The sequence below is a fragment of the Triticum urartu genome, chromosome 6A, assembly GCF_056163025.1.
Source record: "Triticum urartu cultivar PI428250 chromosome 6A, HENAU_Tu73, whole genome shotgun sequence".
NCBI lineage: Eukaryota > Viridiplantae > Streptophyta > Magnoliopsida > Poales > Poaceae > Triticum > Triticum urartu.
This window is the reverse complement of record NC_141878.1, coordinates 491362428-491380575: the sequence shown is the minus strand read 5'-3', so window position 1 is coordinate 491380575 and position 18148 is coordinate 491362428. Positions and strand designations below refer to the sequence as shown.

The window sequence follows — 18148 nt, the reverse complement described above, 5'->3', positions numbered from 1 at the left end:
CTTTGTTGGTTGCTACGTAATTTAAGATACTCTTTGTTTCAAATAAATCTTTATTTACGATTCTAACCTACAATAATTTTCATTATACTTACTAGCAAAAGAGCCCGTGCGTTACAACGGGAGAGAAAACATAACACATGCTCTTAACTCAACAACCATCACTCAAGACCACAATAGGTCCATCTTCTTTATTTTTGCGAGGCATCATATTTGTGTTGCCGCTTATCCTCCTTCGCACCCACGCTGGTGATGGCCTCGGTATTCACACAAAACAACAAAAAACGTTTGTTGAATATGGTTAATCCTAAGTCATCTCTCTCCCTCTCTACCCCCTCTCCCTTTCTCTCTCGCTCGCTTTCTTTCACTCTCGTGATGAAAAATCTGTTGTTTTTCCCTGCGACATTTTTCATAGGTATGCATGTGTAGTTATCGATGTTTTCTTTTCCGTATATCGTTATAGTGGGGTGTTTATTTGCAATCCGAATCGTCGCTAGTATGAAAAAAACGAATTTTGCGCTATAAATTATAAGTTTGCTTTCATAACAATATTTTTAAAATATTTAATAAGTAAAATTAACATCATATTTAGATTCCACACATTTTTCTAATAAAATTTCATATATAATATGTTAAAATTGAAGTTACGGTTTAAAAGATACAGATAATTTAGAAAATCATTAGCAAATCATTTGGTTTGACTCAAATATATTCCAAAATAATATTTAAAAATACTTAACAGGTAAAATTAATCTCATATTCATATTCTACATATTTTTCTAATCAAATTTCATATATAACATGTTCAAATCGGAGTTACGGTTTAAAAGATATGGATGATTTTAAAAAGCATTTGTTTGACTTACATATGATCCGCGGATGAATTATCTAAAACATCAGGGGGGGTTTCGAAAAATTTAAAATAACGGTTCGGGTGTAACTTAAATCCGGACGGCGGGTTAATTTCAAGAAAAGACAGGGATTTTTATGTAAAATACGAAAATAACGATTCGTTTTAACTTAAAATAGGATTGCGAGTTGAATTCTCTGAAATAAAGGGACTTTTCTGAAACATGCCATGACGGACGAAAAAAACCCAATTTGCTTTGTTATTAGGTAAAGATAAAGATTTGAATGGAAGTCGTAAAAATAAGTTGCGCAATGATTTGCAGAGAATTTTCCATTTACTATTTTAATCTACAATCATTTTTGTTATATAGCTCGTGGATTCTTATATTCTCTAGTCTAATCAAATACATCTCATCACCAATTTTATGGTTTTCAATCATTGCAATCACGCATTGCTTCTACTCCCATGTTTTTCTGAAATCATGTGAATCATGGAGGCCTTGAATATAGTCGTTCGAGATTGCTTTAAGTAGGTATGAAAATTATTAGATTGTAGATATGAAATAGTCTAGAGTTAAATTTTGCCATATTTTCTTAGATCATGGATCTTTTATAAAAAATTTAGTGGATACTTTATTCTTAGATTTCTCAACCTGATTAGATCATGATCTAAACAATCGTGATAGAGGACTAAAACATGAATTAATTGCCAGTGACGTATGCAAATATGTTTTCATATCATATGCAATCGTAAAGAAAGATTTATTTGAACCAAAGAGTATCTTAAATTACGCAGGAACCAACAAAGAATGAGTCGATATTTCAGATAACATGTGCTTGGATATTCATATATTAGTAATATATTTGAATGGCACACTTGTGAAAGCCAAAAACTTCATACAGATGATAGGAAGAATCAACTAATTTTATGTAGCTAGTTTTACCTTTTCCTGTCTTGTTGACATGGTTATTGGTTTGTCTTCCTTACATCTTACCTCATGTCACTAGGCATAGGTTGTCTTTATGGTTGCTGTATAATGCTCCACCACAATTTATACAAAATGAAATTAGCATGCGGTAGCCTCAAGGAGGAGACAGGTTTGCATACAAGCGTGATGATAGTATACAACACAATAAGAGTCGCTACAAGGGCGCTCCCTCGTCGTGCCCACGTTCGATTTTTACTGTGACGATAGGAAGGGATTTTTTTACTGTGGCGATAGGAAGGGGAAAAAAAGGATGAAAACGCGTCCATCCTCTGCTCGTTACGTGCCTCGGTGGAGAACCCACACACGCGACCTCTCTCTGACTCGTTTCATCTCCTCCACCCCACGCCCCTTGTCCCCTCCCCTGTTCGTCCGCCGCTACCTATTCCTCCGCCAAATCCACCGCACCTGCCCGCGCCGGCGACGCGCCTCCACCTCGCGTCACGTCACCATGGTCACCACGGCCGCCGAAGCCGGCGAGGCGACCCCGCCCAGGGACCCCCGTTCGTCCCTCGTATCCGTCCGTTCCTCCTCATCGTCCTCAATGTCGCTGCGCCATATCGAGCCGTTTCCGCACTCTCCAACAGCGAGCCACTGGACCTTCGCTTGCGACATCCACGTGGCCAGGAGGGACTGGCAAGTTACGTCGATGAGGTTTCATGGCGCATCTCTTTCCTTACTCACAAAAGCAATCCCCTCGTCAGATAGGTTTCATGGCGCGTCTCTTCCGCGTAGGCGTCCACGGCACCCACACCGCCGCCTCCTTCCTGCCCCCTGACGCAGCTAGCCCATGCGGCGGCGCCGCCACAAACCCAGCCAGGGTCCACTCCACGGGCCATGATTCCAAGTGCTTACTCGCGTCGCGTCGAAACCTTCATCGTCCCGGCCGGGTCAGGTAGCAACGCTGTAGGGGTCGCCGCAAGGACAAACAACTCGGCAACGACATCCTCATTGAGGAGTGGCTCAAGACGCATGGCCCCAACAGCCGCATGCTCGCCCATGGACTCAAGGTATGTTCAGATTCAGACGGCCATGGTCATTCTGAAGCCTTCACAAAGTTATATCTATGCAAGCAAAGATGAAGCTGATGGATCACCCCAGGCCCAGAGCAACTTGCTGAAATCGTGTGAATGTTGTAGGGTGATGTGCAGTCCGACAAGACCCTCCCGTGTGCACGCATCTTGGCTATGTGGTGCTGTGGAACGCAGCCGAGAACAAGTTCCTCTGCCCCTGCCATGGATCCCAGTACAACAACCAGGGCAAGGTTGTCCGTGGACCTGCACGAAAACAAAGATGCCCTCCTATCTCAACTGAACCTTTCTGAGGAATACATTTCTGCTTAATGAACTGAACTAAGCTGACCTGATCTGCATTTCTCTTCTGAAACAGTCACTGGCCCTTGTTCACGCCGACGTTGACGATAGCAAGGTCGTCTTTGTGCCATGGGTGGAGGGCGACATAAGCTCCAGCAGTAATGCTCACTTGTGTGTTAAGCCTCCTGCCAGTCCTAAGAATGCTGCTATAAGAGTACTCCTGCTATAAATGCACCCGTTTCTTGTATCCAGTTATATGTATAGTCTATGAAAGAAGAGAAACCTTTTCATTGCATATATATATAGTATATCACATTTTGAGGGCTCTCAATCTGGTACGCTGTAGACTCTTTTCTATAGCTGATCAAACCACATAGTATCTCCTGAATCTAGACATCTAGATAGCAATTGAATAGTTAAAGAGATAGGATGGCATATCTGCAGCATTGTTTCAGAAGGGCAATGCAGAGTCAATCTGTTATGGAAATGACACAAGCCACTGTCTCTAGAGGATATTCTATCAAGTATTTAACATAGCTTCTCTGCTCAGAAATGACACTTTCCTCTTGAATCAAGTCAACAGTGGAACACTCTTTTCGCAGAAATTGCAGCATTTACTAGATCATCGACAAAATGATTGTTTCTTTCTTCATTTGGCAGCTAGATCGTTTCATGGTTATTTTTTCTGTAATTGTATGTCGAGTGGATGACTCGATGCTGTGGCACGCCATATATTAAGTACTGTGGTGAGGAGCTGATCTGATGCAGGTGAATTACTTTAGCTCTGTTTCGGTGGCTAGAAATAGTATTAAACTACTGATATGTTATTAGGGGCTAGAACAAGGCATGTGCTGTCTGTTCCCTTTGGATTGGGTGATTTCTGTGAACCTTTTCCTCTATGTGTTTTCCACAGGTTTACAAAACGAGTGCTAACCAGTAGTGGAATAAGGTGGAGTGGCATGGAGACCAGTTCAAGACGTGCATCTGATTTAGTGAAACGAAGGACAATAAGGTCAGCTCTAATCTGTGTAACCGTGACATAGTTTTAATTTTTTATGTATAGTGCATGGAAGTGCTCCTGATGCAGGCTCTTCTGTTTGCTACGAGTTGAACAATATACATTGTTACAGTACCATGATCTACCACTTGACTACAAGCAATGCTGGACGAGGACGGCTCCCTCAAGCTCGCCGTCGGCCGTCGAATCGTCCTCAAGCTACTGCAGCCTCCATCTTCACCACCCCTTTTTGTCGTGCATGGGGCACGAAGGCCACGATGGCGGCGGTCTGATCTCCTGCACCTTCCGTCACAGGCTCATCTTCGTCGCGCACAGCGGCTGGACGAGTTTCACACCGCGGTGAGTCAAGACCTCTCTCTCTCTCTCTCTCAAAAATACTCAGCTTAGTTTCTGCGCATACAAATTGTTTGATGAAAGTTCTACAAAGCTGTAGAGAAATATTACTCTATGTAATGTCTAGGCTATGTTGTCTACTTACCAACAACAAGAAGAGTAGGCTGATTTAAGTTACCGAGAATCTGACATATCATGGTGTTATAAGTCATCTTTGATGTTCCACGAAGATGACCTTTGGTGGAATGTCACTTGTTTTCACTTGGAAATGTTCATGTTGTTTCTAAATATCTGGTAAGAAGGTGCCCTGTTGTTCATCCTGCTGTCAATCTTGCTGAAACTATAGTTATGGGATTTACTTTATTTCGTGAGTGTGTTCATTTGGAACTTCTGAAGCTGAGATTTAATCATGTTTCTGGGATTCTTGTAGTGTTTGGCTGAAGCTAGTCATGAACTGAATGTTGATGTGTGCAAAGTGGAAATGCGTAAGGCTTAAAAGAGCATCTACAGAATTCCTTTCGCTTAAAAATCACTGTCAGTCTACTTGAGTGGGCACATCCAATGTCAGGTTTGCCTTCCTCTGTACCTCAAATGAGTGCAATTTGCTGAGTATTACGAAAGTTTTCTTTGTACTAGAAACAATATATCATTAACAAGTTAACAATGATCTTCATAGTTTATCAGGGTTCAGAGAGCCGTTTTAAGCCAAACGTTTCTCTATAGAATGCCACATCACTAGCCATACATTTCAGACTAATCAAATGGTTTGGAGGTGGGATCCTGGAAAGTGCAGTGCCATACTTAGTACAGGGAGGTTAGAATATGTGCTCGCATGTATTAACTAATTGCAATTCTGGTTATCGAGGCTACATTTAATCATAAACTTGTTCGTTTAGTAATAAAGTCGTTTGTGTCTGCCACAATGGTTAGTTAGCAGAATTAAGTACATCTGACTAGGAGGTTGCATACGGAGCTAGGGTGAGGTTGCATTTGTCTTTTTATTGGAAACTAATCAGCCATACCATGTCCAAGATTACGAGATTAAATAAGGAGCTACGCTGAAGTTTCACTGTTTAGGCTGCAAATTTGTTTGTTGTATTAGCCTGATACGGACAATATGGTTTATACTATGATTACTTGGAAAGTTGGTCTTCCTCTTTCCAAATACTACTTCCTCAATATCTAAATATAAGACGTTTTTGCAGTACGGAGGGAGTAGATGATAAGGTAATGGTACTGCTATCTTTAATTCCTTTATGACATATGTTACACTGAACATATTTAGGGCCAAAGTAGATGATTTATTCCGATGTAACTTGAAAGCCCTTATCTTGGTACCTCTTAATACATATAAACTAATAATCAAGTGAAAATTGATGCTTCTTTGCAGAATGTCTACAAGTACCTCTTAATACATACTCCTATAAACTAATAACCTAGAAATTTGACAATTTACCTTTTGTATTTTTCAGCGAGGAAGTGGGTGTTTTGTTCATGACCAATGGTGAAGCTATGCATGCTTCCAAATTAAATAGTTGTTTTCGTGTCATATAGATTGTACCAAATATACTAATAATCAATATGTAATTTTGGACAAGGCCTAAATGCTATTAAATAAATAGAAATTATACCATACATGCTATCTGATTTTGGAAATGAAGCAGTAGATCCGTTTACTCAAGTTTCAGGTTTCTTCTTCTCCAGCTTTGCATTTGCAACCAGAAATTAATGGTGTTACAGAAAATAGCCTTAAGCTTTTAGGACTAGCTACTTCTGTATAAAACTTTGGTCAAACCTTAAATTAATATATTTTATGTTGTAAAGGTTGAATTTTGTGTCGGCTACGACTAAATAGTGTAATTAGCCTAAATAGTGTAATTTCATTGTTCATTGTACCAATGTCATTCTCTTTGCAGATGATTCTAGAAACTATATTTTTTTGTATGTGACTTATGATATGTCCTTGTCTGGACTGAAATATGAGTGTCTTGGTCCTCCTTATATTTTTTTGTTATGATCTCCGTCAGTGTAAGATTGTCTCAGTTTTACCATGTTAGGGATTCCATTGCAGAAGACCATAGAATATTGAACCAGAAAAACCAACATGCATAACCAGGCTTAGATTAGGAACCCAACAAGCCACCCTCTTGTGTATAGACAGATTAGAGCGCAGAAGAGTGCCTCAGGAGGCGCGCAATGGCGCGCCCCAGCCTCTAGTCTAACATATAAAGCCTCCTAGAGTACCCGCCGTTCTGGAGGCCTTCGCGCGCGCGTGATCGCTGGCCACTCGATCAGCTCGCTGGCTCGTTTTTCACCATTGATTTTTACTATTCACTGCTAGATTTTGTTACACCTCGCGTTGCTTCGCTGGGTGGCTGCCAGTGGACCCATATAATCATTGGTCCACACTGCAGCGAAGGGCTCGTCGACTGGGTTCGTGACCATTGACGCTCCCGGTGAAAAAGCCCTAGATCGAGCGGTCAAAACAGATCACGCCCTCATTGATTCCTTCCACTCCCTCGACACCACCTCCTCTCCACCCGGCGGCGCCCCCTCCTTTCTCCCCACCCGCCTTCCTCCCCATCTGGCGGCGCCTCCTCCCTCCTTCCCATGGCCTCTCGCACCGCGTGCCACCGGCTAGCTGCACCACCACCGCATGCAGCGCCTCCTCCCTCCTTCCCACGGCCTCCCGCACCGCGCGTCACCGGCTAGCTGCACCACCACCGCATCCTCATATACTCCAGCCCACTATGCCAGCGAGAGAGGAAGCTACGGGAGGAGGAGAGCCCATCCCGTGAGGAAGACGTGGGGAGGAGCTCTACTCGTCTCAGTTGCCGGCCAGGATCTGTAAGAAGAGGAGACCCAGTGCTGGCGTCGGCTCCAGCGACGCGGGTTGAAGGCCAGTGCAGGCGAGCGCGCGCGTGCAGTGCGGTGCCCTAGACAGGTGGCAGCGGCCGTCAAGACAGGAGCGGTGCCGCGAGCGACGACCCTTGGTCGTCTTCAGGTGCGCGCCGTCCGTGGTGGCCGATCATGGGTGTTGGCTGGCGGCCGGAGGCCCCTGCAGCAGGCCGGTGCCCCTTAGCAAGATTGGCATGAACTGGGAAGGCAGCCGGTGTGTAGTATGATCCTCGCCTCCTCCTACTTCGTTAGGGTAAGCACGTCTCTGTCCTTTCTCTTCTCCCGTCTCTGTGTATGTGTGTGTGTTCGTCGTTTCTCCTTTCTTCTCTCATGAAGAAGGGGCTGCTCAGTTTTGGAACAACAAACCATGGAGGATATGGGTCTGCACGGGCTTAGAGCAGGAAGCCATGGCGGCCAAGGTGAATAAGCAACACATAATCGTTATGCACAAAATATGCATTTTTGGAAATTATTATTATTTGTTCTTAAGATATCTATAGCATTTTTGCCTGAATAATTAAAGCCATCTACTGTATTGATGATTTGTTAGCTGAAAAATGAACGAAAAGGAGCTTGTAGTTTTGTGAATAAGTCTAATAATTTTGCAGTCCGCTTTGTTAGTATCATAAGATCAGTTATACAGTTATACTCCAATATGCTGCTGCTGTAGCTACCCGAAGGACGATGCAATGTTCGAATTGAAAAATGAAATCATAGCATCATATAGTTGCACAATAGATTTCTAATAATATAGAATTGATTTAAACACATCACTTCATAGTGCGCTTTTGTCATTAGACATGGAGGGATATTCTGTTCTAGGAAATTCACTTATGACTACATTCACAGGTTGAAGATGATGGTGTTGTCTTCTTCCTTCTGATTGATTTCCAACAGCTTAAGAACTTGTGCGGTGGTGTCAACCTCTTATGCTCTCAGGGAAAATCCTAAAGAAGCCTTGCTTTGCATGGGAGCTGCAGTTCATCTGGTTGATGCTTCTTTTCATGCTAAAATTATTAGTGTTGTCGTTGTGCTTTGTTTTTTCACTCACTGTACTTTGATTCTTGATGTTTTCTTCAGGCTAAGAGATCGTGCTATGGAAGCGACGAGGGCTGCCGCAGTGTAGACAAGGTCAATATCAGGCTTTATAACCAGACTGAGACAATAATTGCTTTGAAGAATTTTAAAGTGGCTATATTAGTAAGAATTTGAAGGCGGGCTATGAAAGTCAGTATGACAATGCTAATTTGCAAAACGATGCTAAATGCTAAGATTTGACTCTACAAGTAATCGAGTTGACCATGTAACATGCACCTAATGCGAATTTGCCTGTATCCTCATGTCTAGAACTCCAGATTATAGGTTTTGGTGTTCTCCATGCCATTTTTCTCATAATCCCCGAGGGCTACCGATTTGATCTTTTGTTGTTCCTGGTGTACCGATTTGGTATTCTATTTGTTGCTTGATCCTCTTCCTTCACTTTTGTTCTACTATTATTTGGTTGTGTGTCTCTTCTGGTGTCCTGGATGAAAATATGAGCAGCAAACATCGTTGTGGTCTGATGGAGATGCATTTGCCTAGAAACCATTGTCTGACAGCTCGGCCATTTTTTGTGAAATTCTCAACGTCAAATAACTGCGGACCTGAGCTGAGGGTGCTGCATATGGTTTCTGTTTGATTTTTCTTTCCTATGGATTGGAGATTGTCGTTCGCGGATCCCGCTGAATATTTGTGATGTTAAAAAGGAGTGGCCTGATTCATACATTGATGAGATCTATGTTATCACTCTGAGGGATCTGTCGCAACAACTTATGATTTTGTTATTCGTTTTTGTTTTTTCAGCTATATTGTTTTTGCTACCTGGTCTCTGTCTTGGCATCTCGATGAGTTGATAATTTTTTGACTTGATTTGTTCTTTGTTGATGATTTTTGCTTTAAAATATTTCTCCATGAAAATCATACAAGCAGACGGGTGATCGGAACTGATGCCATGTTGATATGTCTACATAATACATGCTTACCCTTGTGGTTGGCATCCGAGAGAAAACATTATCTATCTTTTCCAATCTTCTCAAACATTATTTTCTTCTGTTTTTTGTCGTGTTTGCGCTTAGCTCATGTTCTCCCTCTTAGTTGGAGTTTAGTGTTTTTACAGGACTCGGATCTAAGAGGGACACCGTGGGTGCGGATAGCGAGATGGTTTACATGACTTAGATCTGAGAGGGACGCAGTCAAATGGTCTAACCAAGTTTTCTTCAATCCTCTGTTCTACATTCTGGTTTTGATGCCTTGCTGCCTTTGACATTAAGGTGAGGTCCTCTTCCTCATACTACTGCCTTCCTTCTGAGGCATCGCGATTCCTGGAATCCTTCTTCCGTTTTTCTTTCGATTTGATATTCTACCTCCTGAATGATGATTACAAGTGCATGGTTCATATGATCGAATTGTGATTGCTTGAACAAAAATATGATGTTATGAGCTTTTAGTGCATTGGTTTATGGTTGTGCATTGATATATTTTGATAGTGAAACTCACCTCTTATGTCAAGGTGGGAAGCTTGGCTGATTCCGCCTCCAGTCAGAAGATTAATACATCTATGGTTTTATTTTCCATGCCAACAGCTTGATTGATGATTCCTAATGCATCTCAGGTATTGGTCTCTTCTCCGTAAATGTATATACTTTACCATGCTAATTTTGTGTTAACCGTTGCGTAATATTTCGCCACTAGAGATATATGATATAACCATTTTTGTTGCTTATACATAAAAAGGTTGCATGTGTGATGTACTGCTGTTTGTAGCTTTTTGCACTTGTCTAATTTTTAAGCCATATTCTGCTCATAAGAGAATAATTTACAGCCGGGACCGATTCATTATGACACATGATGTATCATGCACGACTGCTTAACTAGAGAGAATAAAATGATGGAATATTCTTCTGTCCAACCAGAAAAAAATTCTTATAATGTGTTTTATTCATTTGACATATCAAAATACATCAGCATTTAAAGAAGTGGCAATAATTAGCCATCCTCATGCTGGTGAATACGCATTTGGATTTATAACATCGAGCATGATTCTTCAGGTACTTGTTTATGCACAACACTTTCTACAAATGGATTCATGGCATCAACAACATTAGCATGCTTCATTCTGGATAGTTTACTCATTTATATGCTTTCAAGAATTTTGATTTATAATTTTCATTATTAGCTACACAAAGATTCATACCATACTTGTGTGTGCTCTTTTTTTGTGTTACCTCATTCTTGAAATAGTTCACTTTGAGGAAAGTGTTATCCTTTAGTTGTAATTTGTGACAACTAAACACTTAAATCTCAAGAGTGTAAAGGTTCGCCCAAAGAATTAAGTCTAATGTAGCCTGGCTGGGCTTATCTTAATAGTTAGCTTATCAGGATTAACCTATAGTCTATATACAGTCTCTCGTACATAAATTTGTTGTGCAAGCCCTGAAAAGGCCAGCTAGAGATACTTCAAGGTTATGGGGCCTTTACACATTTGTCTGGTAATTTGATGTCTTTTTGAGTGGTTCCTTTAACTGCTAAATCCTATGAACACTTGCGAATACTATATGTTGTTGTTGTTAGGTTCTCTACCAGAAATCACTCAGATATCATCTTATTCTCTTGTTCGCTGTTTTTTTGTAACATCTGAATATAGCATAAGCTTATTTTGGTAATGCCTCCTTTTTGCGGTTGCTAAGTTTGATGGTCTTCTTAATAGCACTCTTACTATATCACCTGAATTTCTAATCTTAAGTTTCTACTATTATCTCTCTACAGAAATAATTGTTTCTGGAGGAATGACCATGCCACAGTTGATTACTGCGCTAGGACTTGTCCTTGATAAGAACCAGGGAACCCATTTAAACAGAATGATGATTGTGTGAGCCTTTAAATATCGCCAACACATCAGGTACAGTCGAAAACTTTCCCCGTCCCCCAGGCCCTGTGGGCTGCGACTGAACTTAGATTTCTAATCCCTAGCTTAACTTCCTGTAGGTATTGGCATCTAGATGTTTACAACTACTAAAGGAACACCCAAGTCATAGATGATGCTACATCTGATGTATGATTTGAAGATTAGAAGCTGGAGCACAAGGATTGTGTGATGGAGTAAACATTGGTTATATATTTTAGGCGGGTCAGATATTAAAGTGGGGTGCTCACACAACACTTAGGTGGCTTACGGAGATTACTGAAATTGGTTTGTGGGTGTTGTGTGCTCACACCGCACTCATAAAATTACTATCAAGATTTGAAGTTACTTATGAGCTAAAATTAGTTATAATGAAAAACCAGGAGAACACCATATTAGGTGAATTTAAACCACTTACAGGACAGTGCCAACAACAACAAGAGTGCCATAATAAGGTGCTAAAGCCTTCCAGGTGAAGGACAATGACAAGAGTAACATCGACGCACCTTCAAAACAGAAAAAAGAACATTAATTCCTAAGTCATGCCACATCAAGAAACACAAGCACACAGTTTACTGTAGAAAAGGCAGTACCATTCCAGATAATCTTGTTATGAGAAGGCTCTTCCTTCCTTGCTTGACCATCAGTGGAGATGCAATCATGGTGCCTATGAGAAGTATATATACATCTCAGAAAAGGCATTGGAAATTACTGCCAAAATACGCTTTTCAAACACTTTACTAACCAAAAACATTGGCATCACTGAACAAGAGCACTCGCTGCAACATTAGATGCAATGCCTGTACTGTGGAACATGGACGTAGAGTAGTACACGACAGCATTTATGCCAGCAAGTTACTGAAACAAAAACAGTGTCGCTCCCCACACTCACAACTGCAGTATATGAGAAACATATCAGGACACATGTAGAAGAAATTTCATCATAATAATCAATTATGACATAGACACAAATGAGTATGAAAAGAATACTTAGAAATTGCAACCCGAGTTATGTAGCCTGAGTAAATTATTAGTCGTAGCATTGCGGACTGTAAAGAACATGGCTTGGTAGCAGCAGTTTGCAAGGAGGAGTTCTAGGCTAACCCCAAGATGATAGTTTCGATCAAGCAAATGTGATAGCATAAAAGCCATAGTAATTCTTTTTATTATTCCTATGCATTTTCTTTGTCATAGATGATAGGCGGAAGTTGCTTTGCCCAAACTATTTGCATCTATATGATAAGGTAACACACAAAACTTTTTCTCACTAATTCCTTTGTACCACGTCATTGGCTTGATAGGGTATAGAAAAAAATAATCAGAGAACATTTTACCTTCCCAATAGCGTTTGCTGAAAAGATCAAACCAGCTGGCATCTGGCTCATTAGATACTTGCACTAGCAAATCAATCTCTCTTTCTCTCATCTACAGGCAAGTCACGGCTAACATCATCGAGCATCAACGGCAAGCAACAAGTGGCCAGCAGCATGCAGCGACAGCGGCAAGTAGCAAACAACACCAACAGCGGCGGCGATTTCTCACCCTGCTGTTAGTGGCGAGGTCGGACAGAGCAGAGCAACGAGTTCTGGACAGCGGTAATGGCGGTCAGCGTCAGGAAGAAGTAGGAGGGATCCACGGCTTCGAATCAGTGGTCCAGAGAAGATGTGGACAAAGCGGAGCCCGTCACAGTCCCTGTAGCTGTTCGGTGAGGATGACGACCGCGACGGCCGACGAAACCGAGGAAGGCGGCCTCGGTCCAAGAGGTTCCTGCACGCCGGGGCACGGAATGACCATTAAAGGGACAGCAGGAACAAAAATGGAGCTAGGGGAAGTGGGGAACTACCTAGGAGCAAGAACGCACCAGAAAACGAGGCGATTCACGGCGCCGTCCAGCTGGCGTGCATGTCGGAGCTGGAGGCATGGACGTCGATCCGGACTGAGGGCTGGCGAATCCCGCTGGTTCCTGTGACCGGCGTTGCAACGGCGAGCTGGCGTGCATGTCGGAGCTGGAGGCATGGACGTCGATCCGGACTGAGGGCTGGCGAATCCCGCTGGTTCCTGTGACCGGCGTTGCAACGGCGAGCGGCGGTGCCCCCGGCGAGCTAGACGAGAGAGGGGATCCAAGAGAAGAGGATATGAAGTGAGGAGGGAAGGGGTAGCTGGTTTGCGGCCGCGTGTCCGTTGTCCTGCTAGATGGCGCTGCTGGACTCACCCACTGGCCAGTGTCAAGGGCAGGGGCTGAATGAAAATAAATGCAAATGAGATTGACTGGAACATCTCTTCCTCCTCTATTCCTTCATAAGCTTCTCAAGATTAGCATGATCTAAATGTTTCCGTGCTCAGAATTTTACAAAAATATCTTGGAAAATTTCACAGATGCTACTGTTCAAATTCGAAATAAAATCTGCCCCAATTTTGGGTTGAACTGTAGGTAAGTGATAAATTCTGAAATGCATGAAATTTTTACTGGAGTTTGTAGATAACATGTAACTGCCATATATAAATATTCATGAAATTCCAGTAGTTGAATCATCACCAAACACATATATCACAGTTTTGTCATTCTCTCAAATTTAAAGAAACGCACTTGATTTAAGGTAACAAAATTATTTTCAGAATTTTTGGGATTGAAGCTGTGGGGGAGGTATGAAAAGCATGAGCTAATCATATAGTCATGATAAGAATTTTTATGACTAGGCATGCGCTCATTCAGTTAGGATAAGATTTGAGCATAGAACAAAATTTTGATGACTAGGCATGCGCTCATTCAGAGTGAATAGCAAAAAACTACCACATTACGGGTCATCGTTTCAAAAAACTATCGCTTTTTTAATCTTTTCAAAAAGCTATCATAAAATTGTTCTGCTGTTTCAAAAAACTCAAATGACCATCTGACTTAGAATTAATCCTGTTTATGACAGGTCGGGCTCGCTACTAAACAGACGATTTGTTGACTGTTTGTTTGACCGTTAACTTACAGCTGGGTCCCACATGTAAGTGCTCTCTCTCTCTCCCTTATCTCTCTTCTCCCCCTCTCTCTCACCCTTATCTCTCAAAATCCCGAGCGCCACGGCCGCCGTCGCCGCCTGGTCCGGCCACCACTACGCCATGGGGAGCGCCTCCGGGCCGGCCACCACCACGGCCGGCGCAGCCACGGCCGCCACCGCCAGGGCCGACCACCACCATGCCATGGGGAGCACCTCCGGGCTAGCCACCACCACGGCCGGCGCAGCCACGACCTCTGCCGCCAGGGCCTACCACCACCACGCCATGGACGCGCCGCCGCCTGCTTAGGTCCGCCCCACCGCTGGCCGCGAGTTCAAGCACGGGCGGGGAGCAGCCAGGGAGCTCGGGCGGTTCCAGCCCGCCGCGGCTGTTGCTGCCCGTCGGCCACAGCCAGAGCTGGACGGCCTTGACGAGCTCGCCGGCGTGGTGCTGGCTGGCTCCGGCGCGAGCTCCCTGGGAGGACGAGATTGCTTTTTAAAAAAAATCCAGGGACACGATTGCTTTTATATTTTGTTTCGGGGACCTGTTTGCTAAAAAATACTTAGGCCCCACCTGTCATAACCTGTCGATGGTCAAACTAACGGTCAACCTGACGAGTGGACCCGAGCTATCATAATAATGTTTGAAGTTAATCAAAGTAGTCATCAGTGCGACATGATAGTTTTTTGTAACAACAGAACAATTTTGTGGTAGCTTTTTGAAAAGATTAAAAAAGCGGTAGTTTTTTGGAACGATGACCCGTAATGTGGTAGTTTTTTTGCTATTCACTCCGCTCATTCCATTATGACCAGGCAACTATGTGATTAAGTGATACCATGAGAGGCATTTGCATTTGTTTGACATGATAAAATGGGTTATTACAATACTTGCTCTAGGAGTACTTTCATTATCGTCATATCCTTATCCCATCATCGATAAGGTTATGCAGTCGCTAAAGTTTAATAACTTTTGTGATTTGCATTCATTTATTAACTAAATCATCAACTTGCTCAATAACAGGCTCTATGTTTCCATGTAATGAAGGTTATAGAATCCATTTTGAAGAACAATTTCTTTGATTCTATCTTATTGTATGTTATCCTAAATGCAAGGTATTAGTTATGTAAACCGTTGTTTCAATCCCATGTTTGCAAATGTGATCGATCCAAATTAAGAGAAATACTCTTAATTTTTCATGTACAAGGGTTTCAATTGATACACTAAGTGTTTGCTAAAATCTAAATTTACTAGCAAATGCAAATAATTTCAAAGCATTAATAGTTTTATATGGGACTCTGTGCCATTTAGCGCAGCAAGTTTGAATTATACATCATTTTTCATCTTGAAGGGTTTGAATTAGTACCTTAAGTGGTTGATAAAACCTACTTTTCTACTAACAAAGTCAAATATTCTCATAACGCTTCAGGTTTGAGATGGTCGCTCGGACACAAACTTACTGAAAAATGCAAATATTTTCAACGCGCACATGTTTTTTACATGGGACTCAACGGTAAACCACAATAGTTTGAGATTGTACGTGTGAACACCACATTCAGTTACCATTACAACTGTTTATCAACAATGTTCTTGTCACAAAAAAAATAATAGATATATAGGCACATATAAAATCATGCGTTGTAAAGCTTCAAACACTTGCTCATAATATCTTCCTCTCTATCATTAGTCCGTTGTGAACTTGTGATGGAAAAAAATTAGATTCCATCAAAAGTGCTTCTGGATGCTATGATACTATAGCTTGGCCTTCCAAAACGCAATTTACTCAACACACAAGGCAAGGACCATTAGTCTCGAGGCAACTGTTCAGTTTTATCCATCTGAGGTACTAGGTATACAATGGACTTGCAAAGAAATCAATAATTCATTTATGTTTACAAAAAACTGGAAGAGGGTAAAGATCGCCTGATAAACAAACCTCTTAAATACACGGAAACCTCTTACAACAAAGTGATACAAGAGTTCAACTATGATAAGCTACAATTGGTTAAAAAAGAAGTTCTGTAACACGAGCTAAAAGAAAAAGAAGGAATAATAGACTATCTGAGCAATAACAGGTGCAATGGTCTAAGGAGAAATCACACGGAAGTAAAGGAACTTTATTGCATCATAAATACCAACTCCATAACATCATCAATGCTTCAAGACAACAATCTCAACCATATTCTCTCACAGATAATGTATGTTGTGGATCGCCTTAATGATAGAACTTTACAATCAAAGGACATTCTACAGAAAACAAACAAGTGTTATTGGGGATTTGACGATGATATGGAAGACATTTCTGCTTTGCCCAATGACAACCACCAAACATGGCCACCATAAAGAGTTGCTTAGATGATGAGGTCATTTTGTATGCCAATGGCGCAAGAAGCGACGACCACCTGATCTAAATGATTGCATATGTCAGTTACCATAAGCTGGGAAGCTATTTATATGCCACATCTCTGTCTATGTAGCTTTGCTTACCATGAACCGATATACCACCAATGTAATATATAATGCTATCTATGAACATCATACCTAAATATCTATTTCCTTATGCTTCATGGATTTTAAGACCGGTCTCTAAAATATTCCAATTTGCATGGTCTGAAAGCTTGGTTTGCTCTCGCCCTTTGAGCCATGGGCGCAACGGGTCATCTAGCATGAACAAAGGGCAAGCATATGCTTTCGCCTTCAGATGCACTTCCAAGGGACTGCACCTGATCGTCTACTCAATATAAGCAAGTTGCAAGAGCCCCTTGTTATATAATTTAGCATTACTATAGATGCCAACCAAGACTTCTGCGTTTATCATCCTTTTGGATCTTACGTAATCCCCTAAGGCCATCATGTGCATTTAATTGTCGGTTCTTTGCTGCTTAGACTACTGTGTGGTATGCTTTTGAAACAGCCATGATGAAAGAAATATATGCTTTCGCCTTCAAGTGCATATCCAAAGGCCTCTGCATGATTGTCTATCCAATCTAAGCAGATCACAAGAGTTCTTTGCTACATAACTTAGTGCATCATTTTGAATCTTAGGTAAAACAAACTATGATAATCCTGTGCGTATGCCTGTCGCTTGCTTGCTGCATACAGTGTGCCTGTCGCTTGCTTGTTGCATACAATATCATGAGCTGTGCTTTTGGAGCAGCAATATGTCAATGCACACTCTTTCAATACTTGGCTTGCACTCGGCCTTTGCGCCATTGGCGCAACGGGTCATCTAGTTATAGTAAAACAACAACGAAATGAGTTGGAGAAATTACTTGATAATGTAAAACGATATGCATGCAATTAATTTTTGCACATCCAAACGCATACACACAAAGATAATTTGGCATTATAAGGACATCTCCAACACTGACCCCAAAACAGACACTATATTTGTCCGCGGATTGGTCCGCAGATAGTGATAAGGGACCCAACTATCCAACCCTGGTGACGAGAACGGTCCTGCTAGTCTCTTCGACGCGGCGGCATGGGAGGTCAGCAGGGACACTGCTCGTCGCTGGAGCAGAACCTCCATTCCCTGGCTCTGCTCCAGCGACGAGCAGTGTCCCGCTGGTGTCTTTGACGCGACAATGCGGGAGGTTGGCGGGGACCTCCGCTCCCTGGTCCTGCTCCTCCTCACCCTTTTCATTATGCTCTTCTATACCCTGGTGGTCGGCACCGAGCTCGGGTTGTATGGCTCGCGGGAGGTCACTAGGTGTCAGGCGACAGACTGACGCGGGGCACGACCAGGTGGCTTCCATAGATGACCGCTTGGGCTAGCTTGTATAAGGAGTTGAGGTCGTGAGGAGATAGGAGGAGGCGAGGAAGGATAAGG

The 18148-nt window shown here is 42.2% G+C and overlaps 3 long non-coding RNA genes across 8 annotated transcripts; 2 read left to right on the top strand and 1 right to left on the bottom strand.

Moving 5' to 3' along the window:
- Positions 1-1913: 1913 nt before the first annotated feature.
- Positions 1914-13343, bottom strand: LOC125514331 (uncharacterized). Of its 2 annotated transcripts, XR_015608596.1 has the most exons (4): positions 12669-12831; positions 12080-12228; positions 11928-12001; positions 1914-11840 (listed from the first exon to the last, which is right to left on the bottom strand). It is a non-coding gene; the product is annotated as an uncharacterized LOC125514331 (long non-coding RNA). The 2 variants fall into 2 exon arrangements; XR_015608597.1 differs by adding an exon at positions 13196-13343 and having other exon boundaries at positions 1914-12228; positions 12669-13101.
- LOC125514330 (uncharacterized) lies at positions 2323-5179 on the top strand. 4 transcript variants are annotated; one of them, XR_015608593.1, is made up of 8 exons: positions 2323-2486; positions 2568-2842; positions 2972-3096; positions 3222-3303; positions 3806-3913; positions 4059-4157; positions 4276-4502; positions 4927-5179. It is a non-coding gene; the product is annotated as an uncharacterized LOC125514330 (long non-coding RNA). The 4 variants fall into 4 exon arrangements; XR_015608592.1 differs by having other exon boundaries at positions 3222-3316; XR_015608595.1 differs by lacking the exon at positions 3806-3913.
- Positions 7592-13764, top strand: LOC147965850 (uncharacterized). 2 transcript variants are annotated; one of them, XR_015608591.1, is made up of 7 exons: positions 7592-7813; positions 8244-8382; positions 8475-8525; positions 9550-9703; positions 9943-10044; positions 11199-11331; positions 12766-13764. It is a non-coding gene; the product is annotated as an uncharacterized LOC147965850 (long non-coding RNA). The 2 variants fall into 2 exon arrangements; XR_015608590.1 differs by having other exon boundaries at positions 11418-13764.
- Positions 13765-18148: the final 4384 nt, after the last annotated feature.